This window comes from Crotalus tigris, unplaced genomic scaffold (assembly GCF_016545835.1).
Source record: "Crotalus tigris isolate CLP2741 ecotype Arizona unplaced genomic scaffold, ASM1654583v1 scf7180000024439.5362192, whole genome shotgun sequence".
NCBI classification, from domain to species: Eukaryota; Metazoa; Chordata; class Lepidosauria; order Squamata; family Viperidae; genus Crotalus; species Crotalus tigris.
The window spans coordinates 5055264-5068404 of NW_024100609.1; the positions used below are offsets into that span (position 1 = coordinate 5055264).

Genomic DNA, 13141 nt, shown 5'->3' on the forward strand with positions numbered 1-13141 from the left:
GTAGTTTATAAGAAAGGTGCGGCCTAGGCATTTCCCCTATGCTGCGTTCATGTGTGTGAGAGGGATGAGAGGGGAGGAAGGAGTAGGGAGGAAGTAGGATGGTAAGAGGAGAAGGGGAGGGGAAGAGAGTAGGAGGGAAGGAGAGAAAGAGGAGGGAAGTACGGAAGGTTTTAGAGTGGGTGGACGCGGCCTGGGGGGAATGGGCAGGCGGTACCAATGGTTATGAATTTATTTTATTTCAAAATTGTATTTTGTATGATGTACAAATGGAAAAAAAACTTTTTCAAAAAAAAAAAAGATTTGAAGGTGTTGGGGGGGGGGGGAAAGAATGGAAAATTTCCTTACATTGTTTATCTATTTTTTCCTGTCTTAAAAAACTCCATTTGACCCTCCCCCTTTAATTCCCTTGCTTATGGCAGCATGAAGTATTTTATCTTCTGGTAGAATGAACACACAACAATGTAAATGCAGTGTTCTGTGCCTAAATAATAATTCACTGAGGAAGTGGACATATAAGTAATAACTATGGGGTTTTTTTAGGATTAAAAAAAGATAGAAAAAAAGGGGGGAACTTTAAGGCAAGGTAATTTTCAACAGTATTATGAATTTTTTTACACCTTACAAAATAAACTTCTCTTCCCCCCCCCCCCAAAAAAAAAGAAGAAGAAGAAAGAAACCCTGTCTGTTTTCCAGGGAGAAAAACATTCTGTGATTGGCAAGTATGGCATTTTTCTATTTATCCATATCAGAAACTTTGAAACTGGAAAGACCACAGCAGGAGACATTTTGGGAGTTCAGCAGGGATTCAAAGAATTTGGAGAACCTCTACCTCTCTCTTACATGCAGGAAAGGGTGCAAAGAATTGAATTACCCCTTGAGCTGCTTTAAACATCCTTCTTTTTCATTTTGAACAATGAGAGAAAACAAAAGGAAGAACAGCAAATTCTATTCCTTCCTCACTTCTGTTTTGTCAGTCTATAACTAACAGGGCTTTGGGTTCATCAGAGGACATTAATACTAACACACAAGACCACTGTTGTGATCTGAATGTTTTGATTTTTTGGGTGTACTTATGTTAATGCCTCTTTTCAGGTTTTTAAAAATACATTTTAAAATTTCAGAATTACTTCGATGGGTCATTCTTTTAACCGAAAATCATTCTTTTAACCTAGGCTAGAAACCAGGAGATCGTGAGTTCTAGTCTTACCTTAGCCACAAAGGCAGGTGGGTGACCCTGGGCCAGTCACTTTATCTCAGCCCTAGGAAGCAGGCAAGGGCAAAACAATCTTGCCCCCAAAATTGTAGGGACTTGTCTAAGCAGTCTCTAGGAGTCAATATTGACTTGAAGAAAGAATCTCTTTCTCTCTTTATGTACCGGTAAAAGTAAAGTTTCCCTTCAATCGGGCATAATTTTGGGTGACTTTGTGGATATTTGTTTATAGTTTCTTTGCAACAGTTTAGAAGCATTTGTTATTCTCTCCTTGGACTTTTTCTCGCTTTCTAATCTAGTTTACAGCCTTGGAATTTCCTGATAGTCTCCATCCAAGTACAAACGAGGTTACTAAGCAACTGTACTTCAATTTTAACCAATCTGGGCTAGGTGCTACCACCTGCCCTGGAATCAGTTTTATGTGTTACTTTGATGATTGCATCCTTCTGCCTATGTCCTGGGGATAATATTAGAGAATAACATTTTACTTCCAGTGTGTAAGATGCTCTGAGTTGCAACCTGCTACCAGGGGTGTCGAACTGCCAGCCCATGGGCCCGTTTCATCATACCGGAGCTGTGCCCACCCCATTGCCGGCAACTGCGAAAAAGCTCCAATACGTTGCGCGACATCATGTGACGTCACAAGTTTGACATGTCTGTGCTAAACTATGACAAGCACAATCCACAAACCATTTATGCAGTGAGTCATTGATTGTAAGTTACCCTCAGGTAAGCCTTAATATAAAAAGTATGCTTTTATTCTGACGGCCATCATATTTCCTTCACTGTGGTTGTTAGACTTTCTATTGTGATGTGCTTTATTCAGATCATTAAACTGGAGGGAGGAAAATCCCACTTTTGTTTCTGGCTATTTAAAAGGACTATGCAGTTGCTTGAAAAGGTAAATTTGCTGCCCAATGATTTTTTTTTTTTTGATGCTGTGCTGCATAGCTGCCCTTTGCCTACCATATTCTTCTCAGTGATACCTTATATTTAAATTTTTAGCTTACATGGATGCAGCAATGTGAAAATAAAGCATCCTCCCTTCATACAAAAATAAACAAATTGCAACCTTTCAATCAGTGCATACTCATCCCTTGGGAGAGTAAAAATGTCTTTGGTTTGGCAGAAAATTGCAAATATCCACTGGTCTGCCCTCCCATCTGCTCAGTCATCTCTTCTGAACTGTAAAAGTGCAATATGTGGGAGCTGCAAAAATCCTTATGCAAAGATGTATATTTAATTCAACTGAGATTTGCTGTCACAGCAACCTTCCAAGCAATGATGCAAACCATTAAAAAAAAAAAAAAACCCAAGGATAGTTGCTCTGCTGTCTGGGTATACACAATTACAAATGGCTCTGTTTGATTGCCTAGAAATTGATACAAATATAATACTGAAACAAATTTATCAGTAATAGAAAAATTCTAAAGAATTGCTCTAAGGCAAATATTTTGAGACTGTTATCCCAAGGATACTGGCATTTCTTAAAAGATTTTGGGGGGGCAATGTCAACAGGAAGAGGCAAACAAAGTTCCCTAAAAGTTATTTCATCTGTTGTTATTGATTTCTTCATCTATTCTACACAAAATACCATAACTGTTTTATGGATCTGAAATGGGGTAGCTCTCGTGTTCCAACAAATCCACAGTAGCTAATGCTCTGCATGAGTAGAACATGTAATCTGGAATGTACCTCTAAAATCCAACAGTCATAATCTGGCAGGAACATTGAGAATATATTCGAGAAAAATATTAGTTTTCAACCAATCTGAGCCTGCAAACCAAGTGAGTGATTTTTGTCTTTCTCCTTCTCTTGTGGCATGAATTCCCTTTCTGTTTCACTTCCCTTTCTCATCTTAGACCAGGGTTCTCCAAATTCGGCTGCTTTAAGACTTGTGGACTTCAATTCCCAGAATTCCTCAGCCAGCCATGGGAATTGAAGTCCACAAGTCTTAAAGCAGCCAAGTTTGAAGATCCCTGTCTTAGAGTCAAGAGCATCAAGAGTAGCATAGTTGGCAAAAAAACCCATTGATCTATTGATCCAAACCAAATAATAATAATACTGCTCAGAGATTTTGGAATTTATACATGTAACACCCCAGAATTAACCATGTAACACCCCAGAATTAACAATTGTCAATAAGAAAGACAAGAATGTCTGGATAGTGATTGTGGCAGAACCTGAAGACAGCAGAAGAGAAGAGAAAAAAACTGGAGTCACCAAACACAAAGATCTGCAAACAGAAACAGAACGACTTGGGCAAAAGAAAGCAAAGATAATACTAATAGTAATAGGCACCTTTGGTACAATCCTTAAACATCTGGAACACCATCAGCATTGACAACATCACCATCATTCAGTTGAAAAAGGTACTGTAGCTTTATTCAGAACAGGTTACATCCTGCAAGTGGTACCTTTATCACCACCAAACAGCAATATATGCTATCCCAGGTCCTTGGGAAGGACTTGATAGGTAGATAAAAATGCCAAGTCCATTCCCAACATCTGGCTGACTGTGCAACCAACCACAATACACAAATGCCATAATGTTAATAAAAGGTGTTAACAATTCAATGCTAACTCAGATAATTCATAACTGTGGTAGGATAAGCTTTGTTGATGGGATGTAAAGGGTTAATTTGACAGATTTTTAAAGCAGTAGTATTGTCAGGTTCTTGACTTTTATTTATTTCCTAAAGTTCAATTATCCCTATGATTCTACTTGCAGTATAACATTAGTCAACTAAATGCAAAAGTTGCTGTCTATCTTGTAGTATTCCACTTGATATAATTCAGCCTGTGATATTATACAGAAAGAACAGATTGCTTAATATATTTTCTGCAGCTGGGGAAATACATCACAAGACTTACTCACATTTGAAAAAGTGCTCTAGTGAATGCCCATCCCTCTTTTGCAATATGCAATAAGGGTGCTGGGAAAATGGCAACTTCCCATAGGCTCCATAGTTTTCATCTGCCAAAAATGTTCGAGATCACCTTATTCAGCCCTATAATAGAAGAACAATGAAAAGACTCCTGTGAGAAATTAGTTTAAGGCTGGATTGCCAAACAGAAATAGTCGAAGTGCCTAAGTTAATTTGCACTTTAATTATATACATCCAAGAAGGTTTCTATGTTAACCTACACATGGGAAAAGGTGGGCAAAATTATTCTCAATCAAATTTGCAAAAGCCATACTTTTCCTCATGTTCAGACCTGTAAATCTACAAATTTCTATACAGGTGCATAATAGACTTAATGCCAGACAGCGGATCCCCACCTTCTCCAAGTGTCCATGTATTTGTTGGAATTGCAACATAATAGTAAATTCCACACCACAGTGATATGTTTAGTAATACCACCTGCCTTCATTTACAGCTACGTCAATAGTTATTTTGCAATGTCTGCATTGCCAAACACAAGGTCAGGTTTTCAATGAACCTAAGACTCAACACATACTTGATACCATTGACACAACTTCCTGACAGTAATTTAGGTGAGCACAGAAATAAAAAACAAAATATCCTTCTCCCTTGACTCTCAGTACTCTTGGTGAAGATTTTTCTACATGGACATTTAGTATACACACATCCTTTATGGAGTGAGCAATGTTCTTCCAATAATGAATGCATTACTATTGCCCATGGCATTAGTGACTACGTCTGCAATCCAATAACAGGAAGTGTCATCTTTGTAATAAAATAAAAGGATAGTGATCCTACTGACATTGGCTGGTTGTATTAGCATTTTTATAGGCAGAGAATTGTAAATCTTCATTCAGCACTCCAACTGCTCTCTGAGGCAAGTTACTATATCTATTTTTGCAGAAGTGTCCAGAGGGATGAGAAATAGTAGATTTCCTAAGATAATGAATAAAACAAAGGAGTAAGTTAGCTTAGTTCCAATTAAATGTGCAATTTGATGAGACTGTTTCAGTTGAATCAGTGTGGTCTGAATTAATAAATTGAATCATTGAATTATTGGATCTGAAGATTCATTTGGATAATGTATGTGTGTGAACTTTAAAAAGACCACTGAATCTTCAAATCGATTAGAATCACTTCACAAAATGAAGTGATCCATTTCAGTGTATCAAATCAATGTATCAATTTAATTTGGAAATTTGATTTCAAGCTTTGAAATGAAGCATTGTAAAGTCCTAATGAATAAAACATCATACATACGGCTGCAGTAGCAGGATTTAAATCTCAGAAATATGGTCTCTATACAAACTATATAATATTGGCAAGATGAAGTTGTTTCAATGACCTTAGAATGACTGTTCAATGTTTTGTTTCCTCTGCTGCATAGAGGAATATGACAAAGACTATCTAATAACCAGTGGAACAACCTGCCTCCAGAAGTGGTGAATGCTCCAACACTAGAAGTTTTTAAGAAAAAACTGGACAGCCATTTTTCCAAAATGGTATAGGGTTTCCTGCCTGAGCAGGGGGTTGGACTAGATGATCTCCAAGGTCCCTTACAACTTTATTATTATTATTACTATTACTATATTATTATTATTATTATTATTGTTGTTGTTGTTGTTGTTATTGATCATCGCACAGTCAGCCAGATGTTCAGACTGGATTTGGCATTCTGTCTACCTATCGAGTCCTTACCAAGGATCTGGGATAGGCAGATGTGGATGTTTGATGTTATTACAGATATTGTCGCAGGATGGAAGGAGTTCCTAGTAAGGCCGCCTTTTGCAATTGACTAATGGTGAATTTTTCAATGCCAATGGTGTTCAAGTGGCGCTCCAGTTGTTTTGGGATTGCACTCAAGGTGCCTATTACTATTGGTACTACCCTTGCTTGCTTTTGCCATTATTATTATTATTATTATTATTATTATTATTATTATTATTATTACTACTACTATTATTAACAAAAAGGAGTAACTAAAGATTCCAGTGGCTCTCATGCTAGCCTTAACTTTGTAGCTGAATTTGTTTTCCTATTGGTCCTCTGGATTAGCCAATTGAAAAATGTTCCTTATCTGTGCCCTTATTCATATCCATAATTAGATGCATAATGCAAAATTCTATTATTGTTCAAATTTTTAATCAGTTTAAGAATTTGGGAGAAAATATAGCATATATTTTATCATCACACACAAGCACAGACAGACAGGCAGATACACACACAGACACACACATGTACTTTCACAAGCACATTTCTCTTTACCTCAATGGAATGTACTCACCCAGAAATGCAATTGTCTCCACAAAAGTTCATTGGAATCCTAGCAGATGGCATGGGACCTTTTCCTGATTACTCAGGAACAGAATCCATCTGTTAAAGTGAACTGCCTATCAAAGGAACATGCATTTTTTTTTTATGGTCTGCCAATTCTTATACACCTTTCATCTTTTTTTTTAAGCCTCCACCAAATGGTTGCATAAATGACATTTCCAATGTTAAAAAACTCAGAGGGGAGGAAAATAAAATTCATGACATGAAAGAGAAAACTGGAAGCTAGATTTATTTTTGTCTTCTCCTTTTGAAACATATTTTCAGCCGGCCTATGGGGGGAAGAAGGGGGGGGGCATTAAAAATAGTTTCATTGGGTTTCCCAATGGAAATGCCTTTCTCTGATGTGATTACTGTATGCTAATAGTTGTCTCTTACCCACTTCAGTTTAATAGAGGATGATTCTGCTGGATTATGTACAATCTCCAGAAAAATATATTTGATTTATATATACTTTTCTCAACATGAATATACCTGGGATTTGCATTTTTAGTATAATTAGAGACAATATATATAAAACAAACAAACCAGTAAACAAGTTAAAGAAGACTGGCCATTATCAAAATTCTAAAAATCCATATTAAGAAAATTATCTTGTTAGGTCAACTCTATAGATATATGTTAGCCTGCACAAAATTTCACCAGAGCTTATCAAAAAGTACATGGGGGAATATTGAAGCCATTCAGTCTACCTGTTTTAATTGTCTGCTTCCACATTTCAGCCTATCCTTGCAATTAAATGCAAACATGATTCATCACTAGCATCAATGAATGAAAGCGAATATACGTGTCCCAGGATACTGTTGCAGGATCCAATCTGGGTTGGTTACTGGGACCAGTGGTTCTGTCTTCCGAGCTTTTGGACTCATGCTGGAGCCCATCTTCAGGGAACTTTTCTCTAACATCAACCCTTGAGCTGGCAGAACACTCTGCTGAAGGCATAAAATCTGCCTCCCTACTGCTTATCACACAGTAACTAGCAAAGCAACAGAATTAGCAAATGGGACTAATTATACACCTATTATGGGCGAAATTAAAGAGGAAGGCTTAATTTCTCGTCCCACCTTCCAGCAGGAAACCATCTACTAGTTTCCCTAATGTGCATGGTGACTCCTTAAAACATGAGTTCAGCTATCTGTCAAGGTGCAAGTTTTACACATTGCAGATGCAGCTCCTGGTCAGAGCAACTCCTCCTCTGTGCTTATGATTTGTCACCTCGGCTATTTCTGAATGTGCATCCAGCCTGTTTTTGAAAGAATGCTAAACCCTTGCTTAAAAATAGCATGGCTAAGAGATAACAGGCACAGTAGAGGAGCACAGGATGAACCAAGAAATAATGATATTCAGCAACTTCTATCCTTGACTGGTGATACTAGCTGGCGCTAAGTAACCAAGGAGCCCAGTTCTGACCTTCTGGTCAACAGCATCAGAGTTGGAATGAAGTAGATGGAATGTCACTGCTGCAATGCCAAAGTGATAAAAAAAAAAGTCAAACATATAGCCATATAAAATCTCTTGTGAACTAGAGCAGTTGAAAACCGGCAATGTATCCAGTGGTGACAGAACTAGCCACCCAATGCTGGCATAACCCTGCTTTTCCCCAGGTGAAATCAACGTGCTGAACAAAGCAAGATCAACTTTTTTTTACAAGAGCTGTACTGTGTATAAAAGAGCCTATGGAAAACCTAACATAGAAAGGGCCAGTCAGAGATAGGTCTGCCGATATAAGTTGGATGCCCAACCTCTCCAGTAGCCCAAGTCAAAGTAGCCATGAAAGGCAGTGACCCAGGGAGGAAGGGGGGGGGCTCCTGATCTAATGTAGCCAATAGAAGCTAGGCTGATCCCAACTCCTAACTGCAGGAATAATCAAAAAGCCAGTGGATTTGCCACATCATATCCATATCCACAGTTGGGAGAAGAAGGGAATCTAATTTTAGTTATTTACTTTTAGTAAATAACTAAAAGTAAATAAAAATGTTAGTTACTTACTAAAAGTAATTAGGAGGATATGAGCTGTCAGATTTTATAAAAGCTGTTTTCAGGTTAATAGAAAATTAATAAGGTGGGGGTTATACTGACATGATGTCGGTAACTAGAAATAATCATCTAAGCATTATTATGGGTTATACAATCATATTATAAATTATTTTTTATTGAAAAATAGATCATAAAAATATAAAGCAGTTGCTCTTCTTCATAACTAAGTCAAAGTACTGCTTATTAAGCCAGCAGAAAGCTATTCTAGTATAAAATTACTGCCACCTCTGTTGTCTCAATTCTGCCACAATTGCAATGTTGGCAAATGGCATTATTTTTACTTATAGTGTAAAGGGCACATTAAGAATAGGGATTGGTGGATTTCTCTGGCTCCCACTTCCTCTTTTTTTCCTGTTAAATATTACACTTGATGAGAAAACATTCACCAATAATTCTTAACACAGGGAATACAAAAGAAGGAAAATTTAACAGATGACTAGCCGTATAGGTTTGCTCATCTGTCAAACTCACTCTAGTTTGGCATATTTTCTATCAATGTATTCAAAGGGAGCAAAATTATATAGCTAGCTACCTGTCTGTCTATGGGCCAGGGGGTTGCTTAAGGTACAGATTTTAGGCACAGAAACAGGCTGAGTAACTTGGCTAGTAACTCTGTCTATGTTTTAGACTGGGAAGACAGTGCTAGACTGGACCAGTTTAACCATCAATGAATAGGCCTTTCTCCAACAGTGAAATTAATTTGAACTGGTTTTATATATATGCATGCTTGCTTATTGGATAAACAGAACATTAACAAAACATATTTTAAAAGAACAGACTGAGGAAAAACCAGCACAAAAGGTAACATTAGAAAAGTACGATTTTTTGGTATTTATAAATATCTCTTTAAGAGAAATTCAAAGATATAAAGCACTCCTACTTCTATGCAAAGTGTATAACTAAGTCAGTGTTAAGAATGATGTGTTAATTTAATTAAATGGATATCAAATTTATTCTAGGATTTTTAAATAATTCAACAGTTCACATAAAATGGATGTAATAAAATTGGATGATCTTTTGAGAATACTTAATCTAATCAATTTTATAAGCCTGTGGTCAGTTTCACAAAGCTCATGGAAGTTTCTGAGCTTAGTTTTTAGTTCTGAAATAAGAAGCTTGTATCCTCCTCTAGCAAGATCTCACAAGTACCTAGTACAGTGGTTCTCAACCTTTTTACTGCCGCGACCCCCAACCGGTCGTAAGTCGAGGACTACTCAACCGGTCGTAAGTCAAGGACTGCTCAACTGGTGCAGCACCATTTGCAGAATGGGACTTTTGGTGGGGTCAGCAGGGCAGAGACAGCCTGGACAATTCCTATTGGCTTTTGAAAGCCAATAGAATTAGACTCTATTCAAGATTAAGACTGCGTTGTTTGGCGACCCCCGTGAAATGGTCGTTCGACCCCAAATGGGGTCCCGACCCAGAGGTTGAGAACCACTGACCTAGTAGCTCATAGAAATCATGACTGCCCCCAAATGTGTAATCCACAATTAAGAAGGAAATAGAATTTTCAGGGGAAATAATATTCCTAATCATGGCACAAAATCTGTATCTTGGCGAACTTTTTTCCCAAGAGCCCAGGAGGTTGTGTTCATCTTGTTCCCGTCTAAAAATGAGAAAGGTTTAAAGCTGTCCTTTGGTTTGTTGGTATTAAAGCATTAGTAATCCTCCTTCCTTAAGAAGAGATAGGTAAGGATGTTGTCATGGTTCCAATAGATGAAACCAATGAAAAGAACTTCAAGGCAAAGACTTCTTCCTTAAAGAACATTTTATTCAGGAAACAAAGTATCAGCACTTACATAGTTGAACCCAAGACTGAAATTTCTTCCCCCCCAGATACAAAGTAACAAGTTGCAATTCCCACCCCAAAGAAGCTGTCAGAAATCACATTCTCCAATTAATGCAAAATGTGGGCTTTTCTTCCCAACTCCTCAGCCTGTCAAAACTTTATTAAGCAATGTCCTTGAGTTCCCACACAGCTGCCATTGTTATGGCTAACTAACTCTCAAGCATTTACCCCTTCCCATCTTCTCCATCTAAACTTCAAAACAGTAAAAAGGCACTCTAAAACCAAAGGTAACATGGCTGCTGATTCTCAGTTGTCATTGTATTGACGTCCATTGTCACAGTGTTGACAGATGTACTGTATTCTGGCTATTCCACTGTACAATTGTTTTTATATTAGTAATATAGTTTTGGCTCTTGCAAAATCTCCATCCTCCAGCCTTTACCAATCTGCCTAATCTGACTATACGCTTTGCAAATGCTGATGCCATCTTTTTTTGTATTTGTATTCTTTTTCCCAATAGGGAAAAAGTAAAAAATTATTATTCTATAACAAAGGTCCTGGTTTTACCAAATAAGCATTTAAACATTTTTCATAATTGAAAAATCAATGATAGATAAATTTGAGCAAGTTAAAGACATTAAATGGCAATGTATTCACTTTTAGGTTTTATCTCTTAGACCCATCTAATTAGTGCATTCTTCAAAAAAGCTCAAAAAAGATCCAATGTGATCATCAAATTTGTAAACCATAAAGGTAACAATTAGATGCACACAGTAATTAAATATAATTAAAACTAATAACGTAAGTTTTTAGCTATATGCACTCAACTCTGCAAACATAAGGACCCATCTATCTTACCCAGTTGACAGCCGTTTTCCATGATTCTTGATCAACTGCAAATTCACTATTCTGGCTGGATCTTGACTGTGTTTTCTGCTGAGGCTGGCTTGGGACTTTTCTGACCTATATTCTTGATAAAACAAACACTTTGAGCAGAGCAAAACCTAGTGAAATATCTTCTTTTTTAAAGGACAAAATAGATTCTGCTTTGGTTTATTGTGGGCTCTTAATCCTACTTTATGGGTCCCAGATAAATACCATGACAGAGCTCAACAAGAGAGTTTTGAGTGAATTCCAAACTGCAGCTTAAAAACTTCTCTTCCGTAGAGCTATCAGCTATTTCCTAAGCCAACTTTAGAAATTTCAGTCAGGATTTCAGCAGGTTGGTGACAGCACAGATTGGTCATTCTCCTTCTCTTGCTCTTCCCATCTATTGAGGGAAGACAAGCCTTGGTGGCTGGTTCTCATGTGAATCAATCCTGTCTTTTCCTTAGGGTTTGTTCCCTTTTTGCTAATCCCTTTGTTTCCCCGATATATGCACATTTGGATGCCTTTCCACACTCCTTCACATATGATCTCCATTGACTCTAACACAGTCCTTTTCTTTTTTTTCCTCTTATGGAACCAACGTAGCATTGTAATCAAAGTGCGAAGGAACAACTTGTTCTCTGGTTCCTATGATTTTCTTTAGGTCCATGGACACTTTTTGGTAAGGAAATATTGATAAATAAAGCTTCACAGAAGCAAAACAGCAACATCCTTCTGTTGCAAGTTACGGAGGCTTTAAAAAAATAAAGAAATGGGAAGGAAAGCTTTGCAGCATTGTGGACAGATGGTGGTTCCAGTGATTGCAATCAACAATTACAGATCAGTGACTGCAATACCACTTTTATTGAAATATCCAAGAAAGTTGCTACAGTTTTAGTTGTACCAATAGATATCTGATGGTGGGTTTGCTATGTCAGGTACTCTATTTTGCTGTTAAGTGCCTTGAACATTTTGTCTGCTCTGGCTCTGGTTCATAGCACAGGAAAGTGCTATGACAATCCCCACTACTTTCTCTTGGGCTTGATTGACATATGCCATGTTGGTCTGTGATGTATATACTGGTAGCAAAGCTCAACTGCTTGCAGGCTTTTTCTCTTTCAAATTATTTAGCAATTTCTGCTGATCTTTGATGATGTTTGGCTTATGGTCATTCTGCTAGCAAGCCAACAAATATAAATAAAACTTGCTTGGGTTTTTCACTGATTAACTTGGAGGGAAATTAGGTGACTGATGTGATTAGGAACCAATGCAAAAGCAACAGGGTAGGGGATGCCTGATTTCATGGTGGGATGTTTTTCTGCCAACTGAGGGATAGGTGGGCAAGGCTTTAACTCAGCAACAGGGAAAGAATCACTGGTGGATGTAGAGCTCATGTAATTTGTCCTGTCTCATTGGATGGTTGCAGAACCTATTATTATGAGGGATTACATTTTATTTTTTCTACACATTTTGCAATTTGTAAAGTTTCCTTTAACTTTTCTCCTAGGCTAAAAACAATCTATATAAAGAGTGTTTCAGCTTTTTCTTCCTTTACATGTTTCTACACATTTGCTAATGCGTTTTTGTTTTGTTTTGTTTTTATGTCTTTGACTTAGGGTCGAGTCCTGGCAGTTCCCTGGATTAGTCCATGCAGGTTTATCGGCAAGATTTCAGAAGTGGTTTGTCATTGCCTTCTTCCTCGAACTGAGGGATAGTGACTGGCCCAAGGTCACCCAGCTGGCTTTGTGCCTAAGGTGGGACTAGAACTCATGGTCTCCTGGTTTCTTAGTCTTATGTCTTAACCACTATACCAGTGTTTCTCAATCTGAGCGGGTTTAGGGCTGGCTGGGGAATTCTGGCAGACGAAATCCACCTATCTTAAGCTCGCCCAGACTGAGAAACACTGCACTACACCAACTTGGCTTTCCAAACTTACATTGTTCCTTCTTGGCTGCTATGATCAGACTTGTGCACTATAAA

The 13141-nt window shown here is 37.7% G+C and overlaps 1 long non-coding RNA gene across 5 annotated transcripts in view; it reads left to right on the forward strand.

Annotated features, from left to right (window-relative positions):
- Positions 1–13141, forward strand: part of LOC120302902 — a 38015-nt gene that overhangs the window by 10087 nt on the left and 14787 nt on the right. For 2 of the 5 annotated variants that reach the window (XR_005555267.1, XR_005555264.1), the window contains 3 exons: positions 661–719; positions 1705–1939; positions 12778–12915. This is a non-coding gene — a long non-coding RNA (uncharacterized LOC120302902). The remainder of the gene's footprint in view (positions 1–660; positions 720–1704; positions 1940–12777; positions 12916–13141) is intronic. The other 3 variants (XR_005555266.1, XR_005555268.1, XR_005555265.1) reach the window with 3 other exon arrangements.